This window comes from Notamacropus eugenii, chromosome 6 (assembly GCF_028372415.1).
Source record: "Notamacropus eugenii isolate mMacEug1 chromosome 6, mMacEug1.pri_v2, whole genome shotgun sequence".
Lineage (NCBI taxonomy): Eukaryota > Metazoa > Chordata > Mammalia > Diprotodontia > Macropodidae > Notamacropus > Notamacropus eugenii.
The window spans coordinates 103475375-103490299 of NC_092877.1; the positions used below are offsets into that span (position 1 = coordinate 103475375).

Below are 14925 nucleotides of genomic sequence, written 5' to 3' on the forward strand. Positions count from 1 at the left end.
ATTCTTTTCTTACACAGCTGCCAAAGTGATTTTCGTTTTAGGAGTTTACTCAGTGTACTTCAGTGGCTCCCTATTAGTTCTAGGACCCGATATAAAGCCCTCCACCAGCTGTCCCCAACCTACCTCTTTAGTCTCATTACACATTTCTTCCTATCATGCACACTGTGGTCCAAACTATCCTTATTGTTCTTTATGTGTGGCTCCTTATTACTAGTTTCTGTGTCTTTGTGACCCCTCCCCCCCAATACCTGGAATGTGCTAGTACCTCTTCACTTCTGCCTCTTAGGTTTTTCTCAAATGGCATCTTTTGTAAATCTTTACTTATCCCTGTAGCCATTAGTGCTTTCCCCCTTCCCCTCAAATTATCTTAATTGTTTTGTTTATACTGGTACATGTTATCTTCATTGGCTAGATTGTAAACTCTGGAGGGCAAGGACTCTTTTTCTTCCTTTCTCTTTTCTTTTTTTCTTTCCTCCTTTTCTTTTACTCTCTTTTCTTTATCTCTAAGTCCTAACATAGTGCCTGGAATATAGTAGACATTGAATAAATGCTTGTTGATTGATTCAACCTTCTTAGAGGTATTTTACCTCTTTTTTTTCCCTGCTAGATTAAATTTTTTTCATCCCTTGTATTTTGTCTATGTCATTGTAGCAATATGTGTCATGGTGCTTACCTGTTCTGGAGCCTAATAAAGCTCTGAAATGCTTGGTCAATACTTGTTGAATGAAACAGTTTTTTTTTCTTCTGGACTGAGCATCTTCAGTTGTTTTTGTATATTTTCATCTATATCATTTTCCCATTTCTTTAAAATTATTTCCATTAAGTTAAATGTAAATTGTACTTAACTAGGAGTGTTACAGACTTCCTCCTGGCAGTATTCTCCATCTCTAGTCCTGTTCCTTCTTCCAGGCTGCCATCATTCTTGTTTATTCATATTTCTGTTCACGTTGCTCTTGTGCTCAGAATCCTGCAGTGGTTCTTCACTGTCTACTAAATAAAATTCCACCTCTTTAGCCTTCATGCAAAGCCCTCTATGATCTGGTGCCATCTTCCCTTTCCAGTTTTGTCTCGCATTTCACTCTTTTATGCTCCCTATACTCACTAGTCAATCTTTGAAATCCCCTATATTTTGCTCCCTTATACTGTGCTCATGACCCTATGTTTGCTGCCATTGTAGTATAATGATAAAGAACACTGGACTTTCCACTCCGAGGATATGGACTAAAATCTTGCCTTTCCTCTTTGCTGTGTTGAGCAATTGAACTTGACCAGGTTAATTAACACTTCTGTGCCTTAGTTCTCTAAAGAACCGTTTCCAGCTCTAAAGCCTATGATTTGTACACCTGGAATCCAGTATCCTTCTTCTTGAGTCCTCTGTAGGAATCCTACTCATCTTTTATAGACAGCTCAAATGCCACCCTCTCTATGAAATATTTCTTTGTTTCCCTTGTTAGTTATGATTTTTTTCTGTTTTAGAATTCACTTTATATTCATCTTTTGAGCAGTTGGGGGTATTTGTTTTATTTTGTATTGCAATATTTATGCAAATGTCTTGTTTTTTTTACTAGCTGTAAGCTCCATAAGGGCAGGGACCAGGTCTCACTGTTGGGAGTAACTTAAAGCTAATTTTAGTGAAATCTGTTTCTTTAATAGAGGGGTTCTTAACTTGGGGTCCATGAATTTTTTTGTTTTGAAAATTATATTAAGGTATAATTCATTTTTTGGTAATTTTATGTATTTAAAAACATTATTCTGAGAAGGGCTTCATATGCTTTACCAAACTGCCAAAAAGTGGTCCGTGACACAGAAGATTAAAAAACACTGTTAACAACACATTGTTCTAGACTAATGACTGAAAAATTTTTTCTTTTTTTTTTTTGTTTTTTTTGGAAACTAACCTGTATTAAATATTGTAATTTTTCTGGTTTCCTCTAACAGTTCCATTTTCTGGGTCTAAAAATGAGTCTGTTCTCATGAACAACAAATGTAGGACATTGGGAAAACTCTTCCTTTAGAAGGTAAATTTGGCAGGTTGCAGATGATGAACAGAAGATGAACTTTCTGAGGTTAGTCAGGAATTAATGCTGACAGCTCTTTACACAAGGTCAGCCATTTATTAGTGTTAATATCTTTTTATAGCTTGTCCTTTGTTGCTTATTTTGAAAGTGAGGTTAAGGAAAGTAGCTCTTGATAATTATATTGTCTATGGAGAAAACAGAAGGAGAAAAAAGTAGCATAGAGATTTCAGTTTCTCAAATGTTTTTATTCCTCATTGTTCATTTTTCAAGCACACTAAGTACCTTTCTTCATGTCTGAACTGCTTAACTCCTCACAACATTATTATGATTGTGTTATTTTTAGCCCAGAAAAATAATTTTAGGGTGCCTTCCATGACATACAAATCAGGAACAGCAATTAGTAATGGGAAGACTTTTTCCTCCTTTTCCCGCTCAATGTCTGTTGTTATCTCTGAAAGTGAATTTTCAGTATGTCTTGAAAAGTTTTCTTTTGTAAATGTTTGAAAACAGTACTTACGAGGGGGCGGAGCCAAGATGGCGGAGTAGAAAGACGCACATACACATAGCTCTGAACCCACAACCCACAGAATGGCTAGAGGGGACCAACTTACGGTGAATTCTGCACCCAGAGGCCACGGAATATTGGAGCGAGGGAGATTTCTGTTCCGGAGAGACCTGCAAACCTCTCGCAGGGGGTCCTTCGCGCTGCGGACTGGGCGCCGGGACTGGGAGCAGAGGGCAGCCCTGCAGCGGCCACAACACCGTGAGGAAAAGATCCGAGCAGGCTACGGGGACAGGGTCTCCGGCGGCCGCGCGGGTCCCTCCACCCACAGGTGATGGGGGTCGGTGGGGGAGTCTCTTTGGTGGGTCGAGAGGGGAGTGGGGTGCCCCCATGGCTCGGGCCCCCCGGGAGATAGAAGCTGAGAGGCGGCTGCAGACAGGGGCTCCCCAAGCGGGCGGAAGCCTGGATCCATTGTGGAAGGTCTGTACATAAACCCCCTGAGGGAACTGAGCCTGAGAGGCGGCCCTGCCCCAACCTCAGCACCTGAACTTAATTCTCACACTGAATAGCAGCCCTGCCCCCGCCAAAAGCCCTAAGGAGGGAAGCAGCATTTGAATCTCAGTCCCCAAACGCTGGCTGGGAGGACCAGGAGGCGAGGTGGGTGTGAGGAGAATATTCAGAGGTCAAGCCACTGGCTGGGGAGAATGCCCAGAAAAGGGAAAAGAAATAAAACTATTGAAGGCTACTTCCTTGGAGAGCAGACATTTCCTCCCTTCCTTTCTGATGAGGAAGAACAATGCTTACCATCAGGCAAAGACACAGAAATCAAGGATTCTGTGTCCCAGCCCACCCAATGAGCTCAGGCCATGGAAGAGCTCAAAAAGAATTTTGAAAATCAAGTTAGAGAGGTGGAGGAAAAACTGGGAAGAGAAATGAGAGGGATGAAAGAGAAGCATGAAAAGCAGATCAGCTCCCTGCTAAAGGAGAACCAAAAAAGTGTTGAAGAAATTAACACCTTGAAAACTAGCCTAACTCAATTGGCAAAAGAGGTTCAAAAAGCCAATGAGGAGAAGAATGCTTTCAAAAGCAGAATTAGCCAAATGGAAAAGGAGATTCAAAAGCTCACTGAAGAAAATAGTTCTTTCAAAACTAGAATGGCACAGATGGATGCTAAGGACTTTGTGAGAAAGACAGATATCACAGAACATAGCGAGAAGATTGGAAAAATGGAAGATAATGTGAAATATCTTATTGGAAAAACAACTGACCTGGAAAATAGATTCAGGAGAGACAATGTAAAAATTCTGGGACTACCTGAAAACCATGATCAAAAGAAGAGCCTAGACATCATCTTCCATGAAATTATCAAGGAAAACTGCCCTGAGATTCTAGAACCAAAGGGCCAAATAAATATTCAGGGAATCCGCAGAACACTGCATGAAAGAGATCCAAAAAGAGAAACTCCTAGGAACATTGTGGCCAAATTCCAGAATTCCCAGGTGAAAGAGAAAATATTGCAAGCAGCTAGAAAGAAACAATTCAAGTGTTGTGGAAATACAATCAGGATAACACAAGATCTAGCAGCCTCTACATTAAGGGATCGAAGGGAATGGAATAGGATATTCCAGAAGTCAAAGGAACTAGTACTAAAACCAAGAATCACCTACCCAGCAAAACTGAGTATAATACTTCAGGAGAAAAAATGGTCTTTCAATGAAATAGAGGATTTTCAAATTTTCTTGATGAAAAGACCAGAGCTGAAAAGAAAATTTGACTTTCAAACACAAGAATGAAGAGAACCATGAAAAGGTGAACAGCAAAGAGAAGTCATAAGGGACTTACTAAAGTTGAACTGTTTACATTCCTACATGGAAAGACAATATTTGTAACTCTTGAAACATTTCTGTATCTGGGTACTGGGTGGGAGTACACATGCACACATACATAGAGACAGAGTGCACAGAGTGAATTGAAGAGGATGGGATCATAGCTTAAAAAAAAAAAAAATGAAATCAAGCAGTGAGAGAGAAATATTGGGAGGAGAAAGGGAGAAATTGAATGGGGCAAATTATCTCTCATAAAAGAGGCAAGCAAAAGACTTATTAGTGGAGGGATAAAGAGGGGAGGTGAGAGAAAAACATGAGGTCTACTCTCATCACATTCCACTAAAGGAAAGAATAAAATGCACACTCATTTTGATAGGAAAACCTATCTCACAATACAGGAGAGTGGGGGACAAGGGCACAAGCAGGGTGGGGGGGAGGATAGAGGGGAGGGCATGGGGAGGAGAATGCAATCCGAGGTCGACACTCATGGGGAGGGAAAGGATCATAAGAGAATAGAAGTAATGGGGGACAGGATAGGATGGAGGGAAATATAGCTAGTCCTATACAACACAACTAGTATGGAAATCATTTGCAAAAGTACACAGATTTGGCCTGTATTGAATTGCTTGTCTTCCAAAGGGAAGGGGTGGAGAGGGAGGGAGCTAAAGAAGTTGGAACTCAAAGTGTTAGGATCAGCTGTCGAGTAATGTTCTTACCACTAGGAAATAAGAAATACAGGTAAAGGGGTAAAGAAAGCTATCTGGCCCTACAGGACAAAAGAGAAGACGGAGACAAGGGCAGAGAGGGAGGATAGAAGAGAGAGCAGATTGGTCACAGGGGCAATTAGAATGCTTGGGTTTGGGGGGGGGAGGGGATAAAAGGGGAGAAAATTTGTAACCCAAAATTTTGTGAAAATAAATGTTAAAAGTTAAAAAAAAAAAAGAAAACAGTACTTACAGGCAAGTATTTATGATATTTGATAAGAATCAGTTCATATGAAACTAAACATCCAAACCCTTCTGCAAAGGAGTGATGTTTTTGTTACATCTTTTCTCTTATTGTGTGTAGACTACAGAAGAGAAGACTAGAATTCTTAGATGGAAATTGCCAGCTTACATTGGTGAAGCTTTGTGCCCCAAATGGATCACTTGTTTTAGTGAATTTCATTTTATGAACTTTCCCTAGTTACTTTTTCTTAGTTGCTTGTTAGAGTTTCTGTTGTGACACTTAAAAGTTGGGGCTTCCAAACTTTAGGTCCAAATGAAGCATTCCTTTTAATTGTAGAATTTTGAGTTTGTAGTGTAATTTCAAATCAAGATATTCTAGTAAAAATATTGAATGTGGAACATTGTTAATTTTAAAAATTAATTGGGTATAAAAATAGCATCTACCCTACAGGATTGTGAAGATAAAATAATATGTACTTCGCAAACCTTAAAGTGCTGTATAAATGTTAGCTACTATTATTAATGCTTCCATGTGAACAATTGTTATTTTCTAGTTTAAGACAGCATATACTAATGAATAATTAACTTTTTGAAGAGAAATTAATAGTCCCAGATTGGGGATAAACTTTTACCTGACCTTAATTTTTGTTAGTGCCATACAATCCAAAACAGAATTAGGAACATGCTATCTATACTGTACTGCTGCTAGCAAAATTCCTGCAACATAGAGTATATTGAGCTAGTTGCTTTGTTTAAATTACCTAACTTAGCTCTTCCAAAACTATGTGTCCCTTCTCCAATTTTCTCCCTTTACATGGGCTATTCTCTCCTCCCTGCCCTTTCCCTATTGCATGGTTACCTCTTTTTTCACTTCTGTTTCTTCGAACATTCTTCCAGTGCCACTCCTACGGGAAGCCTTCCTAGGCTTTGCCTCTGCTAATTGTTAGCAGTCTTATATGGGATTGCTTTTGTTTTTTGTCATTTTATCCCTGTCACCTAGCAGAACCCCTTCACATGCTTAATCAATGCTTCTTGCATTGACTTAGGTGATTTACTTTCTAATTACTGTGGTCCAGAATCATGCAGTTAAAGACTGGATCTTTGGTTGCTGATGTAATATATTTATTACTTGAGTTTTAGAAGAAAGACCAAAGGGGATTATAAGATGAAAAACAAAAAACTGGGAAAGTTAAAGAGAAAGAAATAAAATCTTGATGAAATTTGTTGAAAGAGAAATATGTGGAGAGTAACAGTGATAGTTGATATTTATATAGGTCTCATGTGTAGCAAAATAATTTGTTTACATTTGAATCGCAACAGCCTTGTGAAGTGGGTATGAGAACTCTTGTCCCTATTTTACAGATGAGAAAACGGGTTCGGAGAGATGAAATGACTGGTGTCAGAGAAAGGTGTGAGTTCCTATCCCTTTTGACTGCAGTTCTGGCATTCTTTTTCATTCACTGTGAAAAATGAAGAGTGAAGGTTATCAACTGTCTTATGCAAAGCCAGAAATGGTAGAGAATATCATCACTTGACTCATTTTCTTCTGATCTTGTGACAGGTGAAAAAATGTTTGCACATATTATACATGCATACACATATATGTATGCTGTCATTCCACATCCTCTCTCCCCATGGCTATTCTTGACTAATGGCTGTGGGTTGTGAATAGTACCTGCAAACTTAGTTAACCTAGATTATCTCGTCGTTTCTCTGAATCATCTTTTAAAACCTTGATCAGGTTAGAGAAGTTGTGAGATTTATCCAGGACTTTACCTTCCACCACTTGCTCTCCTCAATTTTTGATGCTATTTCATCTCATTTAACTAATATACCAAGTTGTTGGAAGTTATTCGGAATAGGGGTTGTATTATTCTTTATATTTTTATCCCCAGCCCCTAGCATGGTGCCTGGTAGATACGTAGTTAATGCTTGTTGATTGATTGGTTGATCATTTTTACCTGACCAATTGAAGAATCACAATGAAAGTATTTTATATCCTTTTTCTTAAGCTAGCAATGATCAGATTGAGGTCGTATAGACTGTTGAATTTCATTCATATTAAAGGGAGATATATATACTCAGTAGGATCACTAAAATACCCTGGGTCTTTTATTTGTAAAGTACATGTATCATTTTTTGGGGAAATATGCCATGTCTTTGTTCCTTCTTTCCTTCCTTCCTTCCTTCTCCTTTTGGTGAAGTTAAACTGAGGTAACATCTTTCTTCCTCCTTTTCCCTTTCCTTTTCCTTTTCCCTTTTCTTTTCCCTTCCCTTCCCTTCCCTTCCCTTCATTCATTCATTCTCTACCTTCTGTACATACTGAAAGTCATAGAATTTTCTTTACTGGTTGTTTATTGTCCTTAAGCAAGAATGCCATTTCTGCATAGTTGCACACATTTAGCAGAAAACAAGTCAGTAAATATTAAGTCCAGCCACTGTGATACATGCTGTGGATATAAAGAAGGCAAAAGGCAAATCCCTGCCCTCAAGGAGCTCACTAAATTGGAGTCTAAATTGGAGAGAGACAATATACAAACAAGCTATTCTATACAGGATAAATAGGAAATAATAGTGGTATAGTATTTGAATCCAGGTTTCCCTGACTCCAGGTTTGGTCCCGTGTCCATTATGCTATACTGCCTTTCACCTATACATCATACTTGTGTTAATGAATCACTTTTATATCTGTAAAATTATTAGGGTAACATAATCACTAAAAGTAGCATGGTGATAACATTATAATGAAGGAGAGTAGATACCAAGTACTCACTAATTGATGAAAGCTGTAAGTCAGTGGTTTAAGGCTTAGACATCTTCAGTTTTTATTTGCCAAGAGAATAAGGCGTACTTGTGGAAATCAAGCAGCCCTATTTAGTAATATTTCGTATGTTTAAATTTGGCATATCACTTTATATTTTATACAGTTTAAAAAATATTTTTGTTGTTTATAATAAGGAGCTTTCTTTCAGTGTTCAGGGGTTTCATTGTGAAACTTTTGGGGTGGGTGCCAAAGGACTTTTGGTCATTAGCAAACATGAATACTTCAGTATACAAAGACTACAGAGCCATACTACACATAGAGCTATGAATTTCCACTACATGCAGCTTTTCCAACACAACTTGGCTTGGCTGTCCCCTTCTGAAATGTCTTCTGTTCTCTTTTGTTTATTTTAAATGATTTATTGTTGCTTTTTTCTTTTATTCCTTCTTTTTTTAAAAGTATAATTACCACTTCTCCCTTGCTGTGCCTCCCCTGGCCGTCCCTTGTGACAGATAAACATTGACTGTCTCATTCTGTATCTCTAGCTCCTCCCCTGTTTTCCAAGAAGCAATTCTTCATCATTTTTGAGTTGTGATTGCTCATCCTATTGATCATAGGTCTTAAGGCTTTGTTTTTCTTTACATTTTAATTCTTGTTTTTCAAGAGTGATAAAAAAAAAAATGAACAAATCTATTTTTTCCCAGCTAGGTGGCTTAGAGGATAGAATCCTGGGCTTGGAGTCAGGAAGACCTGAGTTCAAATGTAGTCTCAGATGCTACCTAGTTGTGTGACCCTGGGCAAATACCTTAACCTTAGTCTCAAATAGGAAGCTGACAATTCCCATCCATGAAGATGGGAATAAATAATAGCTTTAACACTGCAGGGTTGTTGTGAGGGTGAAATGAGATAATATTGTAAAGTGACAGTGCCTGGTACGTAGTAGGCACTTGATGAATACTTGTTTCCTCCCTTCGCCCCATCCCATTGGATGAAAATTCTTTTATTTATTTATTTATTTATTTTTTATTTTTTAATGTTTAACAATCACTGCCCTACAATTGAGATTTTATCCCCCCCACACCTACCCCCCTCTCACCCCCCTCCCTCCCCACGACTGCATACAATTCTGTATAGGTTCTACCTATACTTTCCTACTGAGTGTATTTTCACTATAGTCATGCTATGTAGTCAGACTAAAATAAATGAAAAATCGTATAACAAATCAGAACATGATACACAAACACATACACATACACAAACATGATCTGCTACATTTTGTGAGTGACTTCCATATTTCTTTCTCTGAGTGTGGAAGGCATTTTGCCTTGAGAACCACCATTGGGATTTTTTTTTTTTTAAGAAGTTCTTGCGTTATTACGAAATTCCAAGTCTACCAGAAAAAACTCTCGCACACTGTGGTCGTTGCTGTGCACAAAGTTCTCCTGGTTCTGCTCCTTTCACTCAGCATCAGGTCATATAAGTCCTTCCAGGCCTCTCTGAAGTCTTCTTGTTCATCATTTCTTATGGCACAATAGTACTCCATTACATTCATATACCATAATTTATTCAGCCATTCCCCAATTGATGGACATCCCCTTGACTTCCAGTTTTTGGTGAAAATTCTTTTTTCACAAATATGCAGTCAAGCAGAACAAATTCCCCCATAGTCTGTGTTAAAATAATATGGACTCATATATTAAATCTGTCACCTCTGTCAGGAGGTGAATGTCCTGATTTGTTATTCCTCTGGAATTATGATCAGTCATTGCTTTGATCTTCCATTGACCAGAATTGCATGAAATGAGTTCTTACAGCTTTCAAAGTTGTCTGTTTTGATAATGTTTTTGTATAAATTGTTCACCTGGTTTTGCTGCTTTTACCCATCTCTATAAGTCCTCCATTTTGTTTTAATAATATCAATGTTATAGTATATATTGTTTTCTGTTTTTGCTCACTTTGCATCAGTTCATACAAGTCTTTTTCCATGTTTCTTTGAAACATTATTTATAATAATACGTTGAATAAATACATTAATTTATATCATTTTTATTATGTTGACTTGACCTACCCATGAACATTTAATACTTTTCCAATTACTTTGGTAATTGGTCTTTGCTTCTATAAACAGCTGTTCGTAGTTCTGTTCATATAGTTTTTGTGTATATTTTGGAAGATAGATTCCCAGGTAGTTCATATATTCTGTAATAAATTTAGAATTTATCTTTCTCCTGTTGTATTTTATTAGTATTACATGGAAATGATTATAATTTCTATGGATTTGTTTCCTCCAAGTTTAAAGTTTTTGTGTAATTTTTAGTTGATTCTTTTGAGTTCTTTAAGTACGTATGGCCATGTCATTTGTAAAAAATGCTAGTTTTACTTCTTTACCTGTGCTTATTCCTTCAATTTCTTTTTCTTGTCTGATTGCTTTAGTCAGCATTTCTAGTGCAACACTATGCCAAATAGTAATGACAGTGGATGTCCTTGTTTCTGATTTTATCTGAAAGGATTTCAGATTATCCTTATTACATTTAATACTAGCTCTTGGTTTTAAATAGGTACTATTTATCCTTTTAAGAAAATGTCCAGTAATGTCTGTATTTTCCGGTATCTTTGACAGAAATGGGTTTTATATTGTCAAAAGCTTTTTATTACTCCACAGTTGTAGGATTTTGGTTTTTATTATTAATTATCTTTTTGGTTTTTCTAATGTGAAATACATTAGAATACATGCTTTTCATGATATAAATCCAGTCCGGTTGTAGTGTGTCTTTTTGATGTGTTTTGGTTTCTCTTTGCTAATATTTAAAATATTTGCATCAAGGTTTATTAGGGATACTGGTATATAATTTCTTTTTCAATTTTGACTTTAGATATCAAAATCATATTTGTCATGAAAGAGTGTGATAAGGTCCCTTTTTTGCTCCTTTTGTAACAGTTCATGTAATATTGGAATTGTTCTTTGAACATTTGGAAGAATTCATTTTGGGGGAGTTTTTTAGGGGGAAGGGTTCATTTATAGATTTTTTTTTAATAGTCATTGTGTAAATTGTTTTGGTTCTGTTTTTTACTTCATTCTATATTATGTCATGCAGGTCCTCTTAGCTTTTTCTAAATCTGTCTCAGTTATTATTCCTTGTAGTGCAGTAATTACATTACATATTCATATACCATGATTTGTATAGCTGTTTCCCAGTTGATGGTTTCCTACTTTGTTTACAGCTCATTGCTACCACAAAAGTACTGCCATAAATATTTTTTAACATTGTGAGGTCTTTTCCCTCTTTGGGGTATCACTGGGTCATAGAATACTCACAGTTTAATGACCCTTTGGCTATTGTTCCAAATTGTTTTCCAGAATTGTTGCACTGTTTCACGGCTCCCTGCACAGTGCATCAACGTGCCTGTCCTTCAAAGCCTTTTCAACAATTTTCATTTTCCTATTTTTTTTACCTTTGCCAATTTAATGGGAATAAGATGGAACATACTTTAATTTTCATTCCTTATTATTAGTGATGTAGAGAATTTTTCTGTGTTTGTTCATTGCTTTGTTTTCTTCTTTTGAGAACTATTTGGCCACATCTTTTGGTGAATGATTCTTTAGCTCATATATTTGCATCAATTCTCTATATAGTTTTAGATATACTTCCATCAGAAAAAATTAATACAAAAATTTTTCCTCAGTTAACTGCTTCTCTTCTAATCCTAAATGCATTGGTTTTATTTATGCAAAAATTTTCAATTTTATGTAATGAAAATAGTTCACTTTATCTCCTATGAGGCCCTGTGTCCCTCACTATGTTAACATAGTTGTGAAATGTATTCTTTCTTCTTCCTGTGTTTGTTTATTATATTACCTTTAAATCATGTATCCATTTGGAATTTATTGTGGTATATGATTTTGGACTAAACCCAATTTTTGCTGAATTGCTTTCCAATTTTTTAGCAGTTTTTGTTGAAAAATAAATATAACCTAAGCTCCAGTCATTTGGAATCCCTCAGTTTACCAGTGTTCTATTGCTTCTGGGTCTTGTGTACCTAAACTTTTCCACTGATTATTTCTTTTTTAACCAGTACCAAATAGTTGTAATGATTACTGACTTGTAATGTAGTTTGAGATTAGGTTCTGCTGTATGGTCTCTTTTTTTCCTCCGGTAATAATGTGTATAATTGCTATGAAAAGTTTTGCTCCAATTAGATTTGGGATGGTTTTATATAAATAACACTTGAAAGAAATGAATTTTGGATTTTTTTTTCTTTTCAAAATACATCTGTTTATTTTTAAAATATCAAAACAACATAGTAACAAAAATACCATTCTTTAATATGATGAATAGTAGTCATCTAAAACCAACAGTTAGTATTTTCAGCAATGGACAAACCCTAGAAGCTTTTCTAAAAGGGTCAAGACTAAAGTAACTTTGATAGAATTCAAGAATTGCCAGCTAAAGCAATAAGACAAGAAGAAACTAAGGGAATACACTTTGACAAACAAAAAGAAGTTGATTTTTTTGGTGAGATGATATGATGGTTTACTGCGAGGTTCCTAGAGCTAGTTAAAATTAATTGAAGAAATTAAGAATCAGTAAGGTAGTAGGACATAAAATCAGTCTATAGAACTCATCAGATTTTCTGCATATTATCAAACCTAGCAGTTGTTGTTGTTCAGTCTTTTCAGTCTTGTTTGATCCCTTCGGGGTTCTCCTGGCAAAGATACTGGAGTAGTTTGCCATTTCCCTGTCCAGCTCATTTTACATATGAGGAAACTGAGGCAAATAGTGTTATGTGACTTGTCCAAAGTCACAGCTAGTAAGTGTCTGAGACCAGGTTTGAACTGAGGAAGATGAGTCTTCCTTACTCCAGGCCCAGCCCTGTAGTCACTCTACCACCTACCTGCCTAAAACCCAGCAGAAGGAGTTTTTGAAAAAAGAAATTACTTTTAAGGTCATTAGAGAACATACAAAATATCTGGAAATTCAGATATACCAGTATGTACACAGGAATTACATGAAGACACTTGCAAAACATTCTCTTTTTTTTAAATTTAAATTTATTTAAGTTTTCAACATTCATTTCCACAAAGTCTTGGGTTGCAAATTTTCTCCCCATTTCTCCCCTCCCCCCACCCTGCAACACTGAGCATTCTAATTACTCCTATCACCAATCAGTCCTCTCTTCTAACATCTCTCCCTTTCCTTATTCCCATCTTCTCTTTTGTCCTGAAGGGCCAGATAACTTTCTATACTCTATTTCCTGTATTTCTTATTTCCTAGTTGCAAGAACAGTATTCAACAGTTGTTCCTAAAACTTTGAGTTCCAACTTCTCTTCATCCCTCCCTCCCCACCCATTCCCTTTGGGAAGGCAAGCAATTCAACATAGGCCATATCTGTGTAGTTTTGCAAATGACCTCCATGATAGTTGTGTTGTGTAAGACTAACTGTATTTCCCTCCATCCTATCCTGCCCCAATTGCTTCTATTCTCTCTTTTGATCCTGTCCCTCCCCAAGAGTGTTGACTTCAAATTGCTCCCTCCTCCCATTGCCCTCCCTTCCATCATCCCCCCCACCCTGCTTATCCCATTCTCCCGCACTTTCCTGTATTGTAAGATAGGTTTTCATACCAAAATGAGTGTGCTTTTTATTCCTTCCTTTAGTTGATTGTGATGAGAGTAAACTTCATGTTTTCCCTCTCACCTCCCCCCTTTTTCCCTCCATTGAAAAGTCTTTTACTTGCCTCTGTTATGAGAGATAATCTGTCCCATTCCATTTCTCCCTTTCTCCTCCCGATATACTTCTCTCACTGCTTAATTTCATCTTTTTAAGATATGATCCCATCCTATTCAGTTCACTCTGTGCTGTGTGTGTGTGTGTGTGTGTGTATGTGTGTGTATGTAATCCCATCAACTACTCAGTTACTGAAAAAAGTTTCAAGAGTTACAAATATTGTCTTTCCCTATAGGAATGTAAATAGTTCAACTTTAGTAAGTCCTGTATGACTTCTCTTTGCTGTTTACCTTTTCATGCTTCTCTTGATTCTTGTGTTTGAGAGTCACATTTTCTTTTCAGCTCTGGTCTTTTCATCAAGAATGCTTGAAAGTCCCCAATTTCATTGAAAGACTATTTTTTCCCCTGAAGTGGTATACTCAGTTTTGCTGGGTAGGTGATTCTTGGTTTTAGTCTTAGTTCCTTTGACTTCTGGAATATCATATTCCATGCCCTTCGATCCCTTAATGTAGAAGCTGCTAGATCTTGTGTGATCCTGATTGTATTTCCACAATACTTGAATTGTTTCTTTCTAGCTGCTTGCAATATTTTCTCCTTGACCAGGGAACTCTGGAATTTGGCCACAGTGTTCCTAGGAGTTTCCCTTTTTGGATCTCTTTCAGGAGGTGATTGGTGGATTCTTTCAATATTTATTTTTCTCCCTGGTTCTAGAATCTCAGGGCAGTTTTCCTTGATAATTTCATGAAAGAGGATGTCTGAGCTCTTTTTTTGATCATGGCTTTCAGGTAGTCCCCTAATTTTTAATTGTCTCTCCTGGATCTATTTTCCAGGTCAGTTGTTTTTCCAATGAGATATTTCACATTATCTTCCATTTTTCATTCTTTTGGTTTTGTTTTGTAATTTCTTGGTTTCTCATAAAGTCATTAGCCTCTATCTGTTCCATTCTAATTTTGAAAGAACTATTTTCTTCAGTGAGCTTTTGAACCTCCTTTTCCATTTGGCTAATTCTGCTTTTGAAAGCATTCTTCTCCTCATTGGCTTTTTTAACCTCTTTTGTCAATTGAGTTAGCCTATTTTTCAAGGTGTTATTTTCTTCAGCATTTTTTTGGATCTCCTTTAGCAAGGTGTTGACCTGCTTCTCATG

General features: G+C 36.9%; 1 protein-coding gene across 5 annotated transcripts in view; it reads left to right on the forward strand.

Moving 5' to 3' along the window:
• Positions 1-14925, forward strand: part of DCUN1D4 (defective in cullin neddylation 1 domain containing 4) — a 116273-nt gene that overhangs the window by 9299 nt on the left and 92049 nt on the right. Inside the window, exon 1 of one of the 5 annotated variants that reach the window (XM_072620738.1) lies at positions 5302-6702. The exons of 3 other annotated variants lie outside the window; for them this stretch is intronic. The gene's annotated coding sequence lies outside the window, so the exon portion shown is untranslated. Of the gene's footprint in view, positions 1-5301; positions 6703-6734; positions 6855-14925 lie in introns of those variants that run through there. One more of the 5 variants, XM_072620737.1, reaches the window with a different exon arrangement.